The sequence below is a fragment of the Erithacus rubecula genome (assembly GCF_903797595.1).
Source record: "Erithacus rubecula genome assembly, chromosome: 2".
In the NCBI taxonomy this organism is placed as follows: Eukaryota; Metazoa; Chordata; class Aves; order Passeriformes; family Muscicapidae; genus Erithacus; species Erithacus rubecula.
The window spans coordinates 11230631-11252327 of NC_136685.1; the positions used below are offsets into that span (position 1 = coordinate 11230631).

At 37.5% G+C, this 21697-nt stretch overlaps 1 protein-coding gene across 7 annotated transcripts in view; it reads left to right on the forward strand.

Annotated features, from left to right (window-relative positions):
• The window catches only part of CYRIA (CYFIP related Rac1 interactor A), a 54909-nt gene that overhangs the window by 12034 nt on the left and 21178 nt on the right, over positions 1 to 21697 (forward strand). For 5 of the 7 annotated variants that reach the window (XR_013773292.1, XR_013773293.1, XM_079298118.1 and 2 more), the window contains exons 2-3: positions 3918 to 3968; positions 5785 to 5854. The exons of 1 other annotated variant lie outside the window; for it this stretch is intronic. The gene's annotated coding sequence lies outside the window, so the exon portion shown is untranslated. The remainder of the gene's footprint in view (positions 1 to 3917; positions 3969 to 5784; positions 5855 to 21697) is intronic. One more of the 7 variants, XM_079298119.1, reaches the window with a different exon arrangement.

Here is a 21697-nt window from a genome sequence, read left to right on the forward strand (position 1 = left end):
AGATGTGTTTTCCTTTGGAAAGTTTTATGTACCTCTCTTGTCTTTACAAGAACTTGTTGTTTATGTTTATTTTTGTGCAAAATAAGGTAAATGTTTTCAATTCAGATTTGCATGAATTTTTTAAAAGTAATTAATTTGGCATTTCTGACTTAGACGAAGGAAACAAATTTGTATTTGTAAAGACATATATAAATTGGTGAATTATTGAAAAAACCCACAGATTTGTTCCTAAAATGCTGATCTTGTAAGATGAATTTCTTCCTTGCCCATCACTCCAATGTGGGTGAAGTTGGGAGAGGCAGAATCTCAGCTGTGCATTGGAATGCAGTTGATAGAGCTATGCCCATTTTATCCAGCTGACAATCAGGGCAAATGTTCTACTGGCAGCAGTCCAGGCTTGCCAAAATTAAGAAATCAGATGCTCATCTTCAGTCCATCTGAACATATTAAAAAGCTCCAAAACCAAGAGAGTGCAAATTTTCACCTGTGCTACATATGGTACTCATGGAAACACAAATGCTCAGATGTTACATGATTATGTGGTATTGTTCTCCTGATTTAAAAGCAGCAGCCACCTAGGCAAGGGTGAACTGTTAATTCTGAAATGCATTTGGCTGGTTTTTAATTAACTTATAAAAATTATGTTCTCCAGAAGCAACTGGGTATGGTATTTGTGATGCATGTTCATAGTAGGAACTAAATAAGGCGTGGGTATGGCATGCGACTCTACTGTTACATTTTTAGTCCTGCTCATGACACAGTTTTGTTCTGTGCCAACTAACACTCTCCCAGATAATGCCCAAGCATAGTTCTGGGGTTAGGAGAGACAATGGACTGTTTCCAAAAGGCTGTTTGGATCTGGCTGGGCTGTATGGAGGAATAAGATTTTAGTTGTCCAGCTACAAGCTGTAACGTATTTGCTGGTTTCAAGCCCAGAACGTGGCTGTGTGCCCTGGTCTGTTTTATTTTCTGACATATATGTGGCCACAGATCCTGCTTTCCAGGAAGCTGGGATTCAGCAGCTTCTTTGGGAAGGCGTAGTACGCTTAGGAAGGTAGAAGAGAAATTCTTTCAAGTATGAAAATGAGAAGCTTTCTGGAAAGCAGGAAAAATGAGCCAGAGCAACTTAAAATAATGGAATAATTGAGTTTCATATTTCCTTCATAAGACAAGCCCCAGAGAATACACAAGTATAATCAGCCATTTTGAAAGTACTTGTTTAAAATAAATATATATTTGAAGAATTGTGGCCTGACATTTTAAATCAGAATGAATAAACTGAGTGTTAAGCAGATGGCATCTACAGTGTCTTCAACTGGAGCATGTATATCCTGGCAGCAGAGTAAAATTTATCCTTGACCTAAGCTTTGCTTTCTGTTAGCAAAAGGAGCAGTGCTAGTGTAAACCTAAGTTGGCATGATCCTTAGCTTTTCCTTGAGGAATCCCTGTCTTAACCAGATGTCTCAGCCCTCTTCTAATTGTCTGTTTGCCTCCTGTCTACGAGGTGCAAGTCTAACCTTATATTTAACAAAAACCATAGGGTGTGAAGTGTTGTGTGTGGGTGTTTTTTTTTTTTTTCTTTAAGCAGTGTTAAAGCTATTAGCATCCTAATGGCTTAACAGTGTCTGGTCCAACAGACAACTCAGGGGGTGGCTCTAGTCCGTGGAGCACAGCCATCTGTCTCTCCACCTCGCTTCTGCAGGACAGGGCAGTAGCTGTTGGGATGGCACAGGCTTCTTGGTGAGCTTGTGTTCCTCCACCTGGAATTGGTGCAGCCATCAGAAACTGACCTCCCAGTCCCCACACGGACAGTGCCACTCCTGGGCTGGGAATTCCTGGGGCAGTTTGTGCTTTGAGGGTTGTGTGGGGAGAGAATCCAAGCTCAGGTCAGGATGCTCTAAGGATGAACTGCCCTAAGTTACCTGGATTGCCATTGACATCTCCATCCTTTTTCTGCATAAGGTTTAAATGGTACCAGCTTGGTAACAGAGGTTTTAATGAGTCTGTGCTTTTTCAGTTTAAACTTTGGTAAGTGTGTTCAGCTGCTGCTCCTTTTTTGGTTTTGTATTTTAAATCAGAATAAAATTCATTGCTTCATTTTGGAACTTTCTACTTCTTGAGTAAAGTGAACATGAAATAATGTTGTGGTTGCATAGTTAGGATGGAGAGTTTGGCCTCTGACGCACACTTAATCTCATTTAACTCTTCTCTTTTGCCTTTGAACATTATGTAGTCCATTCTGTAATGCAGCTTCACTTAACTCTTTATTTCCAAACAGAATTAATTTAGCATCTCTGCTATTTATGGTTTGTTGAATACTGATGGTGCAGCCTTAATTATTTCTTACACAGCAGGAAACTTTCAAAATAGCAGCTGTGTTTTTCCTTAAGTCAAATTGGTTGTGAACTACGACTGCTCAAATCCCTGGGTGGATAATAAGCTTTACTCTCAGCAGGTCCCCCAGACTAGTACACTAAAGGAACCGAACTGGCTCCCGTGTTTCATTGTATAAATACATTTTAACTAGAGATAAATCGACTTTTTGGAACTTCCCAAAATAGTAAAAAAGAATTTTCTGTGTTAATACATGATGGTTTGCTTCCTTGTTAATATCATTCTCTTGGAGCAGCATTAAAATTTTTACTAAAGTTTCCAGAGTGCCTTATTTATTTCAATCCATTTTTTATCAGGCTGGTACTTAAGAAATGATCACTTTCCTTTCTTTCTGACTTGTAAATTCTCCCAAGAACAAGAGGGAATCATAGACACATTTCTTCACCCTGTGATTAAGTCACAGTGTTGTAAGAACTTGATAATTAGTTATTTTCAGAACTCACTGAAGTGTTGTTCCCTTCATTTTCCTCAGCTTTCCTATGGAAAACTCTGATACCAATCTTGGAATATTTATCTCCACTTTTAAAGGAGTATTTTAAAGATACCAAACTGGAAACTGGAGTTGATCCTCCTGCCTGCCCATGGCATTGGCTTTGCCACTCGATGGCATCTCTCTCAATCCTAATCTGATACCTCACTGAATTTGCCTTGCTGTCCATTCCGTGCAGTTACTGCTCACAAACAATAAATGCTTTCTGGCATCTGTTTGTAGTCTTTTTTTTAATGCCCATTTCATACCTGCTAATCACATTAACCATACAAATTACACTGAAGTTGTTTTTACATCCCATTTGATTTTCTGTTTCATTTTGTTACACTGAACAAAATTTAGATAATTTTTTTTAAAATGTTGAAAAGCAGACTTCTAGAATGTTGTGTGATTTGATGAAAACTGTAATTCAGTCCTAGTTACTACTGAAATTGTGCTGAGGGATAGCTATTCTGTGTAAGTTGCAAAGGTTTTATAGTTTTGTAATTCAGCTGAACAGGAGGTTCTTCTTGGTAGTTGCTGGGGTTTTCTTTCCAAAAATTTAGTTTTGCTGTATAAATGTAATTAGTGCTGGAACTGCAGAGACTTTCAGGCCTATGATTTTTGTTGTTGGGTCAGAGAGGAGGGGACATATTTTCTTACATCTTCAAGCAGTAAATGCTGTACTATAATGGTATTTAGAGCTGGTTTTTGCAGCCCTGTGGCACTGGAGGGCCAGGAGTTGTCTGTAACTCCATCACTGCTCTGGGGGAAAGGTTGGGTGTCTGGGCTCTGTGAGGTGCTGCCAATCCTTTCCCTGTGCTGTTTTTTCAACAGTCCTTCACTACCCTGGTGTGCACTAGTGTGAGATTAATTGACCTGTGGCTCTGGGAGTAATGCACAGTTGAAGACACCTTGCAGAATTCTCTTTGCTTTTGAAAAAGGGAGAGTTATTCTCTATTGAAAGCATTTAAATAACTTTCCTCATTTTTACTCATTAATTGAAGCAGTTTCCTTAATAATAATCCTTTTAAATAAATTTTAAAATCCACAGATTGCAGACTGCGTCTAAATATTGGGAAGACTCTGGATCATCTTCAACAAGGTAAGAGTCAACTCTGGAGCTTTCAGACTTGCACAGAGCAGCTGTGGAGCAGATCTGAACATCAGTGATAAATGAGCACAGCCCCCACTGAATACCATACCATGTTTCATGCAGTTTTACTATTGCACCTCACTGAAGCTTTGAGAGTGCTATCTGGGCAAAATATTCTTGCCTTGAGGTTTTTATTTGTTTGCTTTTCTTATTATAGAACAACAATTGAGAATTCTTCTTCCCATGTACTTTTTTCATTTACTCCACTGTTTGTTTTGAGTCGTTTTCACTGTTATTGTTCTGGTCTGTCTAAACCCTTGGGACAGAATTGGCTTAGGCAGAGAGCAGGATTTGTTCACATCCCTTTTGAAGTCCCGGTTCTGTGATTTTTATGGGTCTTCTACTGCCATTTTTTTTTTTTCCAAATCTTGACTGAGTTCCCATCAAACTGTCTGAAATATAAGTTGCAAATACCATGCATTGCAACAGAACTGGAGAGAATTTGCAGCCAGCGGCAAAATAAAGCAATGCTAAAAAAAAAAAAAGAAGTTTTTCCCCTAGAGAAAGGGAGTTCGCTGACTTGACCAGCTACTAATTGGTAGAAAGATTTATTTGCACAGAGGAGCTATTCCTAATTAGTTCCCTGTGTGGGTGTTCTACTTGGGAAATTAGTGTTACATTTTGATATAATTTAATCTGCTTTTATAATAAATTGTTACAATTTGCAGTAAAGAATTTATTTTTAGAAAAAAAAAATCTTCACTGAACCGCAGGAGTTTCAAGAGATAACTCCTCTTTAGGCAGCAGTCAAGATTACTGTTTTGAAGTTAAAAGAATAAAAGTCCATAATTAGATTAAACCCAGTTTTTAGTCACATATTTATAAAGATATAGCTGCAGAACACAACCGTGTGTTTTTCAAAGCCAAAACTTAATTAAGCTGAATTAAGCTGATTTATGAACTGGATGGCTTGACCTCTGGGGTTGTGAGGATAGTGAAACTGAATATTTGGGAAAAGTGTTTGTGAAGTTATACTAGCATTATTGAGGTTGTGGTTGGAATTGAAGTTCACTTCCAAGCTTTTCTGTAGTGGCTTTATTTTTCTTGTTACCTCCATCTTTATTCTGGGAGCAAGCTTGCATCTCTCTTAAGTTGTTTTATTTAGAGAGTTGAAAAAATAACATTAAAATAGCTGTCCATATAGAACCTTATGAAGGACCTGGTCCCCTTGTTTTTTTCTGGTGGCCTCCCCTGCCCCAGCACTCAGAAAATGATCACTATTGAGCATTTAAATTATATTCTTTATTTCAGTAGCTTCAAAAGATTGAAAAGTTAGATTTTGAACTTAGAACTGCTTTAACTGGACTTTTTTCAATATAAATATTGTTTTAAATAAATATAGCCTTTATACTAAATTGCTAATTGTTTTGGAAATGTATTCCCATTTCCATGATTTCATTATTTTATCTTTTAATTCTTAATATCATGCATACTCATACCAGTGCACATTATTTTCCTTTGGCTGTACCAGTCTTGGCAACAGCTCATTATAAAATCCAACTTAAATTGAATCTATTCAGCAGAATTATATGGGATAAAATTTAGTTTGAATACCTGATCATTTCAACCCAGCTGCATGGTATTACTACATGGTATTTAATGGTATTACTACAAAAATTTTTGGATATTACAAATTTCATTTGAATAGAATAACTTCCATTGCTTATGGAAATTTCTTTCTTAAACTAGAAAGTTTCACTGCAAAATTAAGATAGGGAAGAGCAAAGCTGACCCCAAGTGTAATCTTGAATGTTTTTCATGACAGACAGACCGTTGAATGTTTAGCATCACCTCTCTGGATTTTTGAATGTGAATTGGAACCACTTTATTTCTAGGTAAGATATAACTGTGTTTGTGTAAAGTACCTTCTTCCTTTTATACATGAATTGTGGGAAAGCTAGAGTGCAAAGTGCTGGACTTTGCTTTGTGCAGTGTTTATGTATTTGTTGAATGAGTCCAGTGTTGTTTGAGATTCTAAGTGCTAATAGTTCGTTTGTCCTAAATGTCTCTGTTCTCTGACAGAAACCACACCAGCCAATATAGGTCAATATAGGTACAGGACTTAATCTGTGAAAAGGTGTGTGGTTGTTCTATTAGCTCATTGCCACCTAGAGGGGTAGGTGGGTGCTGTCTGCCCCTTCTCTTACATTAGCACCTTCACTCAGCAGGATGTGGTGGTTTAGGGAATTTGCTGCTGAAGATCTGTGGGATTGCAAAGGCTTCCCAGAGGATTACTCTTCTGTCAGTTTAGATCTCTGCATCAGCTCACTGCAGATTCACACAAGTACTGGTATCAACACGAGGGAATCAGTGCCAGTACCTGCAGCAACAAGTTGTTTTACTGGCTTTAAAGTTCTTACTGCTCTCTGCTCCAAGAAAAGGTTTGATACATGAGAACTATGAAGGGGTTTGTGAGCAGCTGCAGACTTCAATAGCTGAAGGGGAAGCAGAGAGTGATAAAGGTTAACTAGAAGGTTTTGATCTGTAGATGTAATTAAAATAAAATTTGTCACTGAAAACAAACCACTTCTTAATGAAATACTAGAGGTTGTGTCAGTCTGGCCTCTTGTGTTTTTGACAAAGATTATAGGGACCAGAAGGGACATCTCTGTCACACTTCACACGCAGCCAAGTTGTGGTCAGCACTGCACTGGGGCTTCAGGGATGAAAGTCATGGACTTGTGACCCAAACAGTGCTGTTTGGCAGCCCTTCTTGGATTCCTGGGAAGCATGAAGCAGACAGGACATTTCACCTGGATCCACTTGCAGCATGTAACACCTAAAATCTTAAAGGCAATAGTATCTGAACTCTATTGTGGGTAGGAAGGCTCTGCGAGATGGGAGCTTTGGGCTAGTGTTTCTCAGAGAGATGGAAGCCAGTATGAAAAGTACTGAGTATGGAAAGGAATCTAAGTTAACCCTGCTTTAGTAACAGTGAATGCTGTCATTAGTTCAGCTTGCTGTGAGAGGCATCTCACAAGTAGTGATGTGGGCAGACCACAAAAACTTCAATTTATTGCAGGTGCAAACAAGCCCAACACGGCAGCAGCCTGAGCGGGTTTCTATCAAGGCTAGTTCCCAGTACCCAGGTGGAGTCAGGGAAGTCTGTCAGCATAAAGGTGTTTGCTGATCATGTGGAGGTCTGTTCAAAAGAAATAAAGCTACCTGCAGAGGTGGAAGGTGTAGAGATTTGTCACTTTAAGGTCACGAAGGATGTGGAACCAGTGTAACTGAAGGACAGTGATATTCCTGTTTCATTTCATTGGATGGGTGAACAAACCCAGGTCCAAGGAAGGAGGTGGATGGGAGGGGTGGCTGGAGAGACTTAGGATGAAAGGCTGCAATCAGAGGTTTGACAATTTCTGCAGGACAGACAATTATTCTCTGTGTTTTAAACTACTCATGTGAACTTGTAAGGACTGTACACACAAACAGCAAAGCTATTTTGCATATTTTATTTTTAGGTATTACTTTCTCTGTAGGTTTTTTCCAACATTCTATTTGTTTACAGTCATATGGGACTTGAAATAGGAATTATGTACATGACATACCTATTAAACTTTATAATAGCATTTCAACTAAAATTAAAGGCCCAAGGATGATCCTTCTGAGCCAGAGAGGGGAGAATCTCAAAAATGGGTGTTCAGCATGGACTTACCCACTCCAGTGGCTGGGACTGAGATGAGTTAAAGGGAAATCTTAGAGAGAGGACAAGTAGAATGAAAGGGAAGAATAAAAAGAAAAATGGTAGAAGTGAAATTGAATACTCTTGATGTGGCAGAAGAAACAGGAAACAGGGAGAAAAAAAAGGGAGTGAAATGAGTAAATAAAGATTTGTTAAATTATGGACTATTTAATATTTATTGCATAGAAAGTCAATACTACTACAGCATGGTTCACTGTTTTTATTAAGCTCATTGGTAGGAATTACACCTGGTAAGAAAATCGATCTTAAAGATTTCTTTAGACTGACCAAATACAAGCTGCAGAAACACATGAAGTTTTTTCTTGTGTGTGTAAAAGGAAAGGTTCTGAAGATCAAATCTTAATATAAAAGTGACAAGTCAGTAGTAAATCCTAAATGCTAATGCAGCTGAAGCAAATTTTTTGTGCTCTTAGATGTGAGCTGTTTGAGCTGTGCTGGGAACTTTACATGATAAGGTTTTCATTTCTGTCAGTGCAAACAGGAAAATTGAATCTTGTAGACTGTTTTCAAAATGGCCAGTATCCTTTGCAACTTCTGAAAAGTGTGACATGAATTATTGCTTTAGTTCTCCAGAGTTTCAATGCCCCTATCAGATTAAATAGTAGTATAACTGTTTTTAGGAGTGTTTGTATCACCATGTATATGGTGATCTATTACTGTTGTTTTTTTAAATGACCTTGGGAGCAGGAGAATAAGGGGTGGGAAGAGAATAAACTAGTTTTCATTTTCGATTTCCTGTTTTCTAAGAAGACACTCTAAAGTCTCTTAATTAAATAATATCACAATAGTTGAACTATGATGATTATATTCAGGTCTTCACATGGTAAATATGTTCTTAAAGTAGTAACTGCTTGACAAGAATTAGGCAGCATTTTCCACTAAAAGTAATGTGAACTGTTTTAAATGAAGTTAGCAATGCAGGGAGACCAAGATCAAACATTTAATCTAATCCAGACAATTAAGTTGGATGTCTGAAGTAGGCTTCACAAACTGCTTAAGGATTGTTGCAGAGTGCCAGAATTCATATCTAAAGCTGAATCTCTGGAGTGAATTTGTACTTCACATACAAATGTGTCCTTAGTTTACCTTAGGCCATGATAACTTGCTAACATCTCAGGTATCTTGATAAAATGAGGAGCACCGTGGTTGTAGAATTTCAGTGTGCATTTCAGGCATTTTTTTTAGAAAGTAATTAAAAGTGTGTAAATGGGATGATAACGTTGCACACCTGTTGCTGTGCAGTTTTTGAGACTGTTTTTATCTCTTAGTATCTTGTACAGGCGTGTTCCATAAGGTTAGGAGGAGTACCCCATAATGAAGTTTTTAACACAGACATTTAGTTAATTCATTGCCAGGTATTTTACAGATATAATGTATAAATGTGTTTCAGGGAGAGCTGTGAAGACAAGTACTGTGGTAATTGTAGGGGTGCCTTGTATTGTTGGCCAGATGTGTTTTCCCAAGAACTGGGCACACTCTCAATCTGGAATTCAGCTTCATGCCAAATTTTGGTTTGTAGTGCTAGACTGTGACTCAGAGCCTAAAATTAAAAGGCTCTTCCTGAGTTTTACATCCTCAAAGAAGGATGGTTTTCCAGCAGGTGTTAATGATGAGTTGTCTGCTAATTTACAGACACCTCAACGAAACTTCATCAAGCTTTTTGGAATTAATGGCATAATTTTTCTAAAGTAGCAAAAGATACTAACTCAGTGACTTCTAGAACAAAGATTCTTAATTTTTCATCCACAGGAAAAAATAAGGCCTTGAATTATCTGTTTTTAAATGAAAAAAGTTTTTAGAATATATTTTTCTTTCATGAAAAAAATTGCAAGCCCTTTTTTTGCAACGTTCACCTTCATTAGCACAACTTGCTGACTTCCTTCCTCAGCTGCAGTTCTTCCTACACTCAGAGGTCAGAAAAGAGCAAGATCAACAAGCCACACATCTGGCTGTCTCTCTTTCCAACTGGAACAAAGAAGCAATTTTTTAATGGCTTTTTGAGTTAATTGTAAACAATTTGGTTTTGGAGTCGCTGACTTGCAGCAAATGTTTGTCGTAGGCGGATGTAGGGAAAAAGGACTATGTCCTAATGCAATTCCTCTGTGGCCAGCAAGGAGAAAGAAAAAATAACTTAAAAAAAAAAAAAAAAAGGAATGTCTTACTCCTTGTAGCATTGAAATATGCTGAGAATTTTGAGGGCATATATAGGATATTTCACAAGCTTTAAATATATGTTTTGATGAGGCAGAGAGATAGAAGTACTTGCTCATTTAATTTTTCTGTAATCTTGTATACAGTAATACAGATTTTTCACACCATGTATATTCATGAGCTGTTTATGTATGAACAAACTGTCAGTCATAAAAGACCAGGGACAAACAATAGGATAGGGGAAAAGTATTTTAAAATGAGAGTTCTGTTCTAATACTTTTCTCTGGTGTTTATATTGTTCCTAAAGGCACTTTTCCAGTAAACAATTTTCAGAACCGTATATTTGCAGTTATTAACCTCAAATTAATATTTGGAAAACAAATCCTTAAATAACAAGTGAAGTGTAGTAGTTTTCTTACTTTCCCAGCTGTTGTAATCTCTTATACTCTCTAGAATCAGGTAGCATCAGTATATCTAAATTATTAGAATTTTTTTAAGTGTTTTTTGTAAAGTAAATGTTTGGTGTGACTTTTATACACTTCACAACAGACTTGTTGATTTACAGCACTTCTGAAGCTCTAACTACTTTTAAAATACCTTGCTGTAGTTTTATGTCTTAATTTGAGCTCACATAGCTCCCATATTTTGGTTGCTTTGTTTAATAGGTTTGTCATGATGGTTTTATTTCTAATTTGACCATCTTGCTAAATATTTGCAAATGTCTTGATCTGAAAATTAAATTGCTAATACTGTTTGGAATTATGCCAAAGCTTGTGACAAAATTTAATAAAATTAATCGTTCAAAAGAAATGTTTTCCATCAATTTGTTTGTTGGAGGTAAAGTGTTCTGTATTATGATTATTTTTTGTAAAAATTAGGTGTTTGGGTTGCTAATGCCACTTAGTGGATATCTGCCTTAACTGCAGCCTGTTCCAAAGCCAAATCAAGTGCCACACAGCTCTCTTGATTTGTGTATTGGAGTTTTTTCCTCCTGCTTAGAATATATTGATTATAGCATGTTTTCAAGAAACTTAATTATCAGGTGCATTTTAAGAAGTTTATTAGTTCATTTTTTTGATTAAATTTATTAAAATGTGGGAATTATTTATTGCAGAATGTTGAACTTAGAGGAAAATAAGGATCTTGCTTGGGTATTTAATTTGATTTGAAACATTAAACAACAGTCTTGGTCACTTTGCACCGATTCTTTAGATTAATGAAATATTAATTGATAGTAAGGTGATAATTTTGGTGTTTAAACAATGCTTTGCTTTAGCTCTTTTGGTTGGTGACTGGGCAAACAAACAGTGACCTGGAACAAGCTGATGGTTCAAGAACTGAATTGAAGAAGGAGTGAGTGCCTTTTGTTTGATGTATCCAAAATGGGAGGGGGATAGTCCCTGCTGTAATTGAACTTTTTCAAACTTCAAATAACTGGTGAGAGCAGGGTGCTGATACTGCCAGGGTTGGCTGTTTGATCCCCACATGGGCCAGTCAGGGCAGAGTTGGACTCGAGGGTCCCTTCCCACCTTGAATATTCCATGATTCTGTCATTGTCCTTTGGAACTCCTGGAAGATGAGATAGACACCAAATGTCTGTTCTACCACTGTCACTGAAAGTTATCATTTCCTGAATATATTTTTTAAATAAATGTTCTTTTTTGCGAAGTACTTTGGATGGTAGTATTAATAAATTGGTGTATTTGATATAAAATGTAAATGTATTAAAAACATCATACCAATAATCTATAGTGTATATTTTTTTCTAATATTAATGTTTTAAAAAAATCTAGTCTAAACAAAAAGAATATAATCCTTTTTTGCAATTTAAAGGCTTTTTTTTAATGAAAAAGACTTTTTGCACTTTTGAAATGTGTATTGATTTAGGTCTTTCAATTTCTTTTTAGTCTGTAAACTCTGTTCTTTGAACTCTTTTTTTGACTTCTGTAAATTTCCATTATTTTCCATCAACCTGTATAATCTTCAATCACTATGTACTTTTCACTTAATCTCTCAGGCTTTTCTGAAGTTTTTATTTATGCTCTTTTTATTAGTAAATCATTTGAATAATTTGCAACTAAAATAGTAATTAGCTCAGAGGAAAATAAACCAAAATTCAGTTTCCAGGCATGTTTTAGTGCTGTATTACAGGTTGGTTAAGTTAATGATGAAGATTGAAAGACAATAAAAAATGGGATTCAGCAAAGACAGTAAGAAAATCTTATATAAGAAAGATTTCTTCCTTCCATGTTTGGTAGCAGGAATTTTAAAATGAAGAGATCTCATCCTGTGTGTCGCTTTTAGCCAGACAACAGAACCATTCTTCATTCTCAGCTTCTAACCTGAATTCAAAAGGAATAATGTTAATCCATACTTCTTGAAAAAATGTAAATAAAACCAATGTTGCTGTACAGATTGGAGAACCCACACCTGCCTGGGGATCTCACTGTGCTGAGCCTGAGCTGCCCCCATGGGCTCTTAAACCTTTGAGTGGAAATGACACTTCTAATAATTTCAGATGCAGTCACTGCTACTCTTAAGCTATATTATGAGTTTCAGCAGGAAGAAAAGGAAAGCAATATGATTTGGTTTCTAATATTGGTATTAGTTTTGAAATGTGGTTATTATAATATTGTCTGGATTAGTTGGGGGTTGGTTTGAGCTGTAAGTGAAGGGTCATGCCCTGGAGCCCGTGCGGAATGCTGGCTGCTGGTGCAGAGGGAGCCTGTTCCTCTTGGGCTGGTTTCAGCTGGGATGAGGGCTCCATGGCTTTTTTTGGGTGGAAGGTGGGCTGTGGTCAGGGAGCTGGTGCACCTCGTTGGGAAGGAAAGGCTGAGGGAGCTGGGGCTGTTTAGCCTGGAGGGGAGAAAAGGGAGAGAAGAGTCCATCAGTGTGTGTAAAAGGAGCCCAGCAGCAGGACAAGAGGCAATGGGCAAAAAGTGATACACAGGAAATCTCACCTGAACGTGAGGAAGAACTTGCCTGTGCAGGAGCAGATCACCCAGGCTGTGGATTGCCATGGGGGGCCATGGATAGCCCACAGGGATTTGGATTGCTCTGAGATGCCGTGGATCGCCCGCAGGTCCCTGGATTGATCTCCCTCGCTGGAGCTGCTCCAGGCCTGGGGCGGCGCGGTGGCGGCCGTGCGGCAGCAGGGGGCGCTCCCACGCCGTCCCGTCCGCACGCTCCGCTTTCCCTGGATAATGGGAAATGGATAATGGATAATGGTTAATGGATAATAGATAGTGGATAATGGATAGTGGATAGCGAGCCTCCGCAGGCCTGCGCGCCTCCCAGCGTGGGGAGCCAACCGGCATAAATGGGTCTGGGAGCGGCCGCCATCCGCGCTGGTCAGTCAGCACCGCACACACATACAGCAAAGGGCGAGTGCCGGATAAAGTCACAACCGTGCATTAATTTTATTGTCTTAATAAAAAGTTCTTGTGCAAATTTCATTGCTATACTAGGAATGGCTTCCAGGAGTGATTGGAATTAATTACTGCAGAGCTTGCCAGGGTCAGTGCATGCTTTCAATTTTCATTTACGCTTACAAGAAATCTAATTTTTAATTAAAAGGATGGTTTTAATTCTGCACCATCCATAGTAGTCCATCCCTGTGTGTAATTTTAGGCAAATGACAGAATTGCTAATGTACCCAAAAAAGTTGCAGTGGTTTTAGCAGCTCATGTTGAGGCACAAGGATTGTTTGCCGATCAGTGTAAGTAAAACACATTATTTGAAAATAGATTTACTAGGGAATGTGCTTCTTAAAGTATTAGGCACAATGCAAAATTAAGAATCTGTTTGTGTTTGCATCATTAAGAGGGCTAATGTGCTTGTCTATTAACACAATTTTTAAGGCAGGCTGTTTTGCAGAAGAATGCCACACACCCATTCTGCCCTGTATGTCTTAATGAATTGAGTCTTTAATTTGAAAGTATGTGCACAAAAAAAAATAATATCATAAGGATTAAAAAAATTGCATGGAATTAATTAAGAAAAAAGGAGGACTTATATTGAAATTTATACTTTTCAGTAACTCCTGCATACTTACAGGTTAGGCTAGTGTATTGGAGAAAATCTTTTATTGTTCAATATTCAGTCTCCTCATCCCTTAATTTGACTGTGAGAGCAGTCATTGAAAAATTCCGGAGTTTAGGAACTTTCTAAGCTGCCTTATGTTTAATTTATACTCCAGTATAATGATTAAATATTTTTTCCTCAATCTTTCTGCTTACCAGTCTATTTACATTTGTGGGATTGATTTGGTTTTATCATTGAGTGGAGTAATTTTCATTTGTATTTATGGAGTGTCTTCTGCATAGTATTTCCAGTTTATTAAAGTATTTGTAATTTCGATCCTATTTTCCAGAATATTTTAATTTCCTTCTAGCTTAATGCATATTTTAAAAGGGTATTTTCTTCTCCTCTGCCTGCCACTAATTAAAAGTATTGAACAAAACTAGATCTATGCAACAGATACTATTTAAAAATACCATTGTCTTTTTTTGTTTTTTTTTTTTAGCTAGTAAACTGCTGACAGCAGAGAAAATCTTTTTCCGATTTTTAGTGTTCTAGCAAATTTATGGTAGTAAATAAAATAATATTTTCTCTTTCCTCATCTTTGTCAAAGTTCCCTCTATATAATTCTGCAATTTTGCCCTATGCTTATACAGGTGTACTGATTTCTGAGCCTCCATTTTACCTCTCTTCTCCATCAGAATAACCTGTTGTGTATCTTCTCTTCTGCTAAGTTTCCTGCACTCCCTTATCCTTAAATCAACTTTCCAAGAGATCTGTCCTTCCAGATACCTGAGATTACTGAAACTGCCTTTTTGAAATCAGTTTAATTTGCTGTTTTCTCCTTGTTTAGTAACCCCCTCTATTTTTAATTTCTTCCATTTCCTTCCCTATATTCAATTAATTTTCCTCATAGCTACCATAAAAGTCAAAAATAGCCTCTCAAAAGGGCATTTATTACTCCAGAAACCCATAGAGATGCATGGTTAATTAATTCTCCTGAAGCTTCTTGCCCCATTCTCTTGCTCCTACGTCTCCATAGGTTCAGCAGAACTTTCTTAAACACTTCCCTGGCTTAGATGGTCTCTCAAGTTGCTGTTTTTGGATGTTACCTGTTGTTTCTTTTTTCCCCCTTACCCTGACACACAGAGAAGATTTTCTGTTACCTTTTTCCAAAATTTTAAATACATTTTAACATCCTTCAGTTTATTTAATGGGTTTTGATTTTTTCTTTTTTTCTAATAGAACTTTTGCTATTTCCATCAGCAGCCTTGTAATAGGACAACTAGTTTTCTTATTTTTGTAACAAGATATTAAATAAGACCATGATGACAAATTTTTAAACTAAAAACAGCAAATCCCTAGAAAGATGCACATTTCATCTTTAATTCCTTAAATCTTGAGCTGTTGGTAAATATTGCCAGCCATAGCTGTCTTAATTCCACTAATGTCGATATCTTTGATTGAGTTAATTGTCTGTTTAGTATTTTAAAATGTTCTTTAACTTCTTTCCCCTTTCCTAGGAAACCATACTTGTAAAGACTGCTTCTGATCCATATCTTAAAAAATATTACCCTCCAAACCATAAATACAAAATGGCAAAATGCATTATATCCTACATACTGACACATTCAGAGCAGATCACTAGGAAATATGCACTGAGAAATCCAGTCCCCTTAGGATTTATGTTTGACTTACTGAGATTAGATACTCTGTTTTGGCATTTATGTATTAAAATGAGAAGAAAAATAGAAAGAGAAGAAGTCTAGCATGTGAAGACTTACTCCTGTTATCAACTGGCATAAGAAATAGCTGGAAAATAAAATCACTCTGAGGAAAGTTCTTGCCATAGTGGTCCAGAGAACTAGAATATGATGGTTTTCATCTTGTTTTTTGGACATTTGCGTTGGATTTTCTGTGCATATAATAGAAATTCTATATGGCATAGTCAGAAGACTGAATGATCAGCAGGCATTTACTGGCAGAAAGGACCAGGAACATTTTTTTCCTGATTTTTCACCCAAATGTCCTGTTTCTGATTCTTATCTGATCTAGCATAGATTTTTTCACTCGTTATATTCATAAATATTGCAATCAGATACCTTCTCAAATGTTCAAATCATTAGACCCCTAAAACTGAGTGTGTTTTAAGGTGCCTTATTTCTTTTCCCACTATGAATTTGGTGGAAGATGACAAGGACAAAAAAAACTTTTAAGAGGCAGATGGTAGTGTGGCTCTCTTACAAGATTTTGGAGGAACTGAGTCAAAGCCCACTTGGAACAAAATAGAGTGGTTTTATTTTGAAGGAAGAAACACTCAAACTAGCCAAACCTGTTCTGTATTTTTAAAGGTGTCTCCCTGCTGTGAAAATTGATAGAGGCTCCATTTTTTGTGTACAGAATTGTCCCCCTGGTTTGTGTAAATCATCTGTACAGGCAGTGCCATATTCAGACTAGGTTACTCTAGCTACCCTGTGGTCAAGCAGAAGGATCAAAGTTCATCAGTACTTTCTTAAATTCAAATACAATATTACTCTAATTACATAACTGGAATCCATTCTACATTTTTGGTGGTGTTTTTTGTTTGTCTGATTTGTGTTTTGTTTTGTTTTTTATTATGATCTATGAATCAAAATCCAGATATTTTGGATGCCTGGTTTTCTTTCATGATGGCTGCTCTGACATTATATACTCTACAAATATACAGGAGTTCTGTTCAAAGTAAATTCAGGTGTGAGGGTTGATATATAGAAAAATCCCCCTGCTGGATGAGTTTTAGGTTCATCTAAGGTAATTTTTTTCTTTTTTTACCTTTTAATTTAAAGGAAACCACAAGCCAAGCTCTGTAATCCTTGGGGCTACAGGTACTAATGTTGGCTAACTCTTTAAACATTTTATGATTACTGCAAAACATATTTGTCATTACAACCCTTTTATTAATTCCCTTTGACTTGCATCACTTTTTTGTAGATTTTAATTGTGTCCTGCAATCTGCATATCAGTTAGCAGCAAAAGCTCTTGGCTGGAAGTGTTCCTCAACTAGGAATTTTAATAAAATGGTTGTTCAAAGAGGGAATGGTTCTTTTATCTTCAGTTACTTTCACCTTGAATAACTTTCTTCTCTTATTCCACTTTTCACTTCTTTATAGCTGTTTTCTGGCTTTGAGTTTTGTTGGGGTTTCTTTTTGTCTGTTTATACTTTACCTGCCCAAGGAATGTGTGGCACTGATTTTTCTTTACCTGTGTATAGGTTGCCACTTGGTGCACTTTATGTATGTTATTTCTATTATGAAAACCTTATAAATCCAGTGTTCAGAGGCCAGCATTGGGGATCATTTATTTTTTCTGGAAAATGAGTATTGCTTGCTTGGGGAATACTGTTCATTCTTCATTATTGAATATTTTTGGAGGTTTTGTGCAATTATCACCTCAACACAAATGTATGACTGTGTTTTCTTTTTTCTTAGTATAATGGTATATTTTTAAACTAATTTCTAAAATAAAGTCCATAGAGAAATAATACCATTTCTGAAAACTAACTGTATTTGCACAACTGAGAGTCTATTAAGTATCAGTTGTTATATTTTTCTTTATCAATGCAACTGCTGTTTATAAGATTTAATCACTCAGCAGTAAAACAGCTGAAGATAGTAATAGTACCATATCCATGCAAATATTCTCAACTATAAGAAAATTGAAGAGATTATTATAAAAAAAACCTACTGTGGAATTTGATGGGAAGAAGTAATATAAATATAGAATCATTTAAGTTGGAATAGATCTCCAGGTTTGTTGAGTTCAGCTGTTGACCTGATCCTGCCAAATCCACCATATCCCTAAGCATGACATCTACAAGTCTTTTAAGCACCTCCAGAGATGGTGACTCACCCACTTCCCCAGGCAGCTTGTGCCAGTGCTTGACTGCCCTCTCAGAGAAGAAATCTTTCCTGATATCCAATCTAAACGTCCCTGGTGCAGCTTGAGGCCATTTCCCTTTGTCTTGTTGCTCAATACCACTTCTCTGGTCCTGCTGGCCACTTTGTTTCTGATACAGCCAGGATCCCATTGGCCTTCTTGGCCACCTGGGCACACTCTGGCTCATGTTCAGCTGTTCTTGGCCAGCACCCCCAGCTCCTTTTGCTCTTGGCCACTTTCCAGCCCCTCTTGCCCAGCCTGTAGCTCTGCAGGGGTTGTTGTGAGCCAAGGGCAGGACCCAGCCCTTGGCCTTGCTGAGCCTCACTGGCCTCAGCATCAGTGCAGCCTGTGCAGATCCCTCTGCAGAGCCTTCCTGCCCTCAGCAGAGCAGCACTCCTGCCCAGCTTGGTGTCTCTGTGCACTGACTGACCGTGCACTCCATCACACAATCACTGAGGTTGCAAAAGAGCTCAAGATTATCGAGTCCAACCTTTGAGCACCATCGTGCCAACTAGAGCCAAGTGCCATGTCCAGTTGTTTCTTAAACACTTTTGGAGTGGTGACTCCACCACCTCCCTGGCCAGTCTGTTTCTGTATTTAACCACTCTTTCCATGAAGAAATCTTTCCTGGTGTCCAACCTGTGCCTCCACTGGTGTAGCTCAAGCCCATGTCCTCTCATCCTGTTGCTTCTTGCCTGGGAGAGGAGACCAAACCCCACCTGGCTACAGCCTCCTTCCAGCTGGCTCTAGAGAGTTAAGGTCATTCCTGAGCCTCCTTTTCTCCAGGCCAAGCACCCCCAGCTGCTCATCAGAGCTGTGCCCAGACCCTTCCCCAGCTCCATTGCCTTCTCTGGACTCATTCTAGCACCTCAATGACCCCCTAGTAGTGAGGGGCTCATAACTGGACACAGCACTTGAGGTGTGGCTTCACAATTACAATTCCCCTTGTCCAGATCACTGTGACTGTATTATCTGGGACTGGGCCCTGGACAACACCACTGGTGTCCAGCCACCATTTGGGTGTAACTCAATTCACCACCACAGTTTTCTAACCTTGTACATATCTAGGCCATGAGCAGCCAGTTTCCCCAAGGTAATGTTTTGAATCTTGCACTTCTGCTGTTTCCTTACAAGCAGTTCAACAAACTGTATGAGTGAATATCGCAGTGATTTGGAATCATGCTTTTGATCTGAGAGATCTTGAGTTCGTACAGATGCTGGTATATTTTTGAAACCACAATTAATTATTCATGCAGTAAGGTGGCTTCCAGTGCTTTAATGATGCTGATGTGCTCAGTACATTTCTCTCAGACTGTGGACTGGGTGCCTCCTGTCTCTACCCACTCAGGTGTGCCACCAGAAGTTACCATTTGAATCATCCATTGCCACTCCTGAGCTTGGGAGCCTGTGTTTCTCCTGAAACTCCCAGTGGAGCAGCTCATGAAAACACACACAAGCCCTGCTTTCGTTAGGATGATCTAAATGAGGTTAAGCAGTAGGCATTTGCTGATACAGCTCATTTTGACAAAAGCCTTTCAGACCATGTTTATGAGAGCAGACAGATTTAGGAAATAGTATCTGGCAAAAGAGCCCTGATGAGCTGCAGAGGCTTGAGCTGGCGAATGTGTCCTAAAAACACAAGTTTTTAAAGCTTTGTCTCTCTGTTACATCTTCAGTGTACTGCAGTGCTGCTGATGGTGTTAAATTAGTACTGATTAAATTAGTTCTGTAAGAGTAGAAATCAATCAGTACTTCCCTACAATTTTTATAGTACTGTAGCTGTTATTTGAAAGTGGTGCAAAACTCCACACTTGAAAATTGTGTAATTACTTGAAACAGTGTGTTTTACCAAAGATTTTAAAATTTAAAAACCAAGATTTTAAAGAAGCAATTGAGTACATTGTTACAATTGAGTAACAGTGTTCAGTTAGTGGTACTCAGTTTGGGAGCACTTACTAAATTTTCAAAAGTGGATTTAAGTATATAATAAATATATTTCAGTATACTTTCAGTATATGTGTGTAAAATCCATGGCAGATTTGTAGGGGTGAATTCTGATTTGTTTAGTGGGAATAGTATTTTATATATCAAAATTCAGAAATAAACTGATTGCTTTAGTGGGGTAGAAGGAATTTATTTTCCCGTACAAGGTAATACCTCTAGAATATTAAAACTAAATCAGTGGAATTTTAGGATCACAGTTTTTTGTTGGAAAACCAGCCTGTGATATTTTGTTGATAGCTCAGATTTTAAAGCATGCTACTGAGTAATGGTAAATAAAATGCAAAATGCTAAATGTACTTTGCTGTTCTTTGCTGTGTTATAGTTAATATTTATGTCTGTGTGCTGCTAATTAAACGTTGAGCATCAAAAATTAAGCAATGAGCTTTAAAATGTCAACAGTAGCTTAGAAACTATTTTCTACATGCTTATGTAATATCTTAGGGTAAGCTTTAATGTTTTGGAAAACAATAAGGAAAAATAAAATGCAAACGTCATTGTCAACATGTCATTTTTAAAGCATAGTTAATAGTTGGAATTTTAAGGGATTTAGACACTAAAGAGAAGCTGCTAACATTTAGTGGTGCAGCATCAGCAATATTTTTATATATGCATTGAATCTCAGTTCAACATTTTAACTGATTTTACAGTAAGTAAAATAAACTACTTTCTCGTTTAATGAAATAGAATTTCATGTTCCTGTGTTAAACCTTTATGATTTGCTTCTTTACATCAGCTGTTATTTGCATTTATCTTGCAACCACAGTATATATATATATATATTGACCTGCTCATAATGTGTGCTGGTAGTTATTTTGAAATCTCACTAAAATTATCCTGGAGGTGACTTTCAGTTTCTGAGGTTCAGAATATGTTATTCGAGTTTTTGAGGAAAGATGGTTTGAAAGAGCCAAGTACTGGAAAGCAGCAGGCTACACAGAATAAAATAATTCACTTTGAGGCAAAGATCTCTGTTTATTAGCACTTCTTTAAGATGAAGGTTGGTCTTCTAATTTTAGATTAAAAGCTTAATGTTGAATGATGAGTTACACTTGAAAGTGAGAGTTTCTTGGAACCAGATGTTGCTTTTAGTTTTGATTTTTTAGGAAACCATAAATAAATTATATAAAAAATAATTAAAACATGTTGAACAGCTTCCTGAACCATATTTTCTGGATGTTGATGTTGAATATGACTATTTTTGGGGTTGATGTGCTTTGAAAATAGGTAGTGTCAAATCAGAGCCTTCAGGATTGCTGGAAAATCCCACCTGCCTGAGCATGTGTGGTAGGCTTCTGTTCCATACTTGTGACCTGAATAGCTGGATCAGTTTCTACACAGGGATTGAAAGAGAGGGAATCAAGTGAAAAACAAGCCAGGAAATGTTACGAAAGTTCCGGAACAGAACTCAGAAATCTCCCAAGCCGAGATGTGCTGTACTTGTTTAAGAAGGATCAGAGGCAGAGCTTGGGCACATGACCTCAAGCTACTCAGTGCAGATGAGGGAGGTATCCCCAGGTTTTTGGCACAAAGGGCTCCTCGCTGTGCTGTCAGCTAAACCCCTTCTGGACGCAGTGCAAGCTTTGGCAGCAGAAGAAATGCTTGGGTTCTCTCTGAAGATTGAAGGCAATGAGGTAAGATATGGCTTAAAAAGAGTTGAAAGTGAAGAATCCAAGCTGAGTCAGTAATTTTGATTGTGATAGTATTGCATAATATAATTTTTTTTCAAGGTTATGAAAAGGAAAATAAGTGTGTGTACTTTATCGTGCTTCTCCTTGCTGATGAAATGTATTATACCAGTGTGATGAAAATATTAAATTATTGAAGATATAAGTTTTAACACTGTATGAAATCTATTTTGCTCTGTTTCCACGTTTTTCCCCTT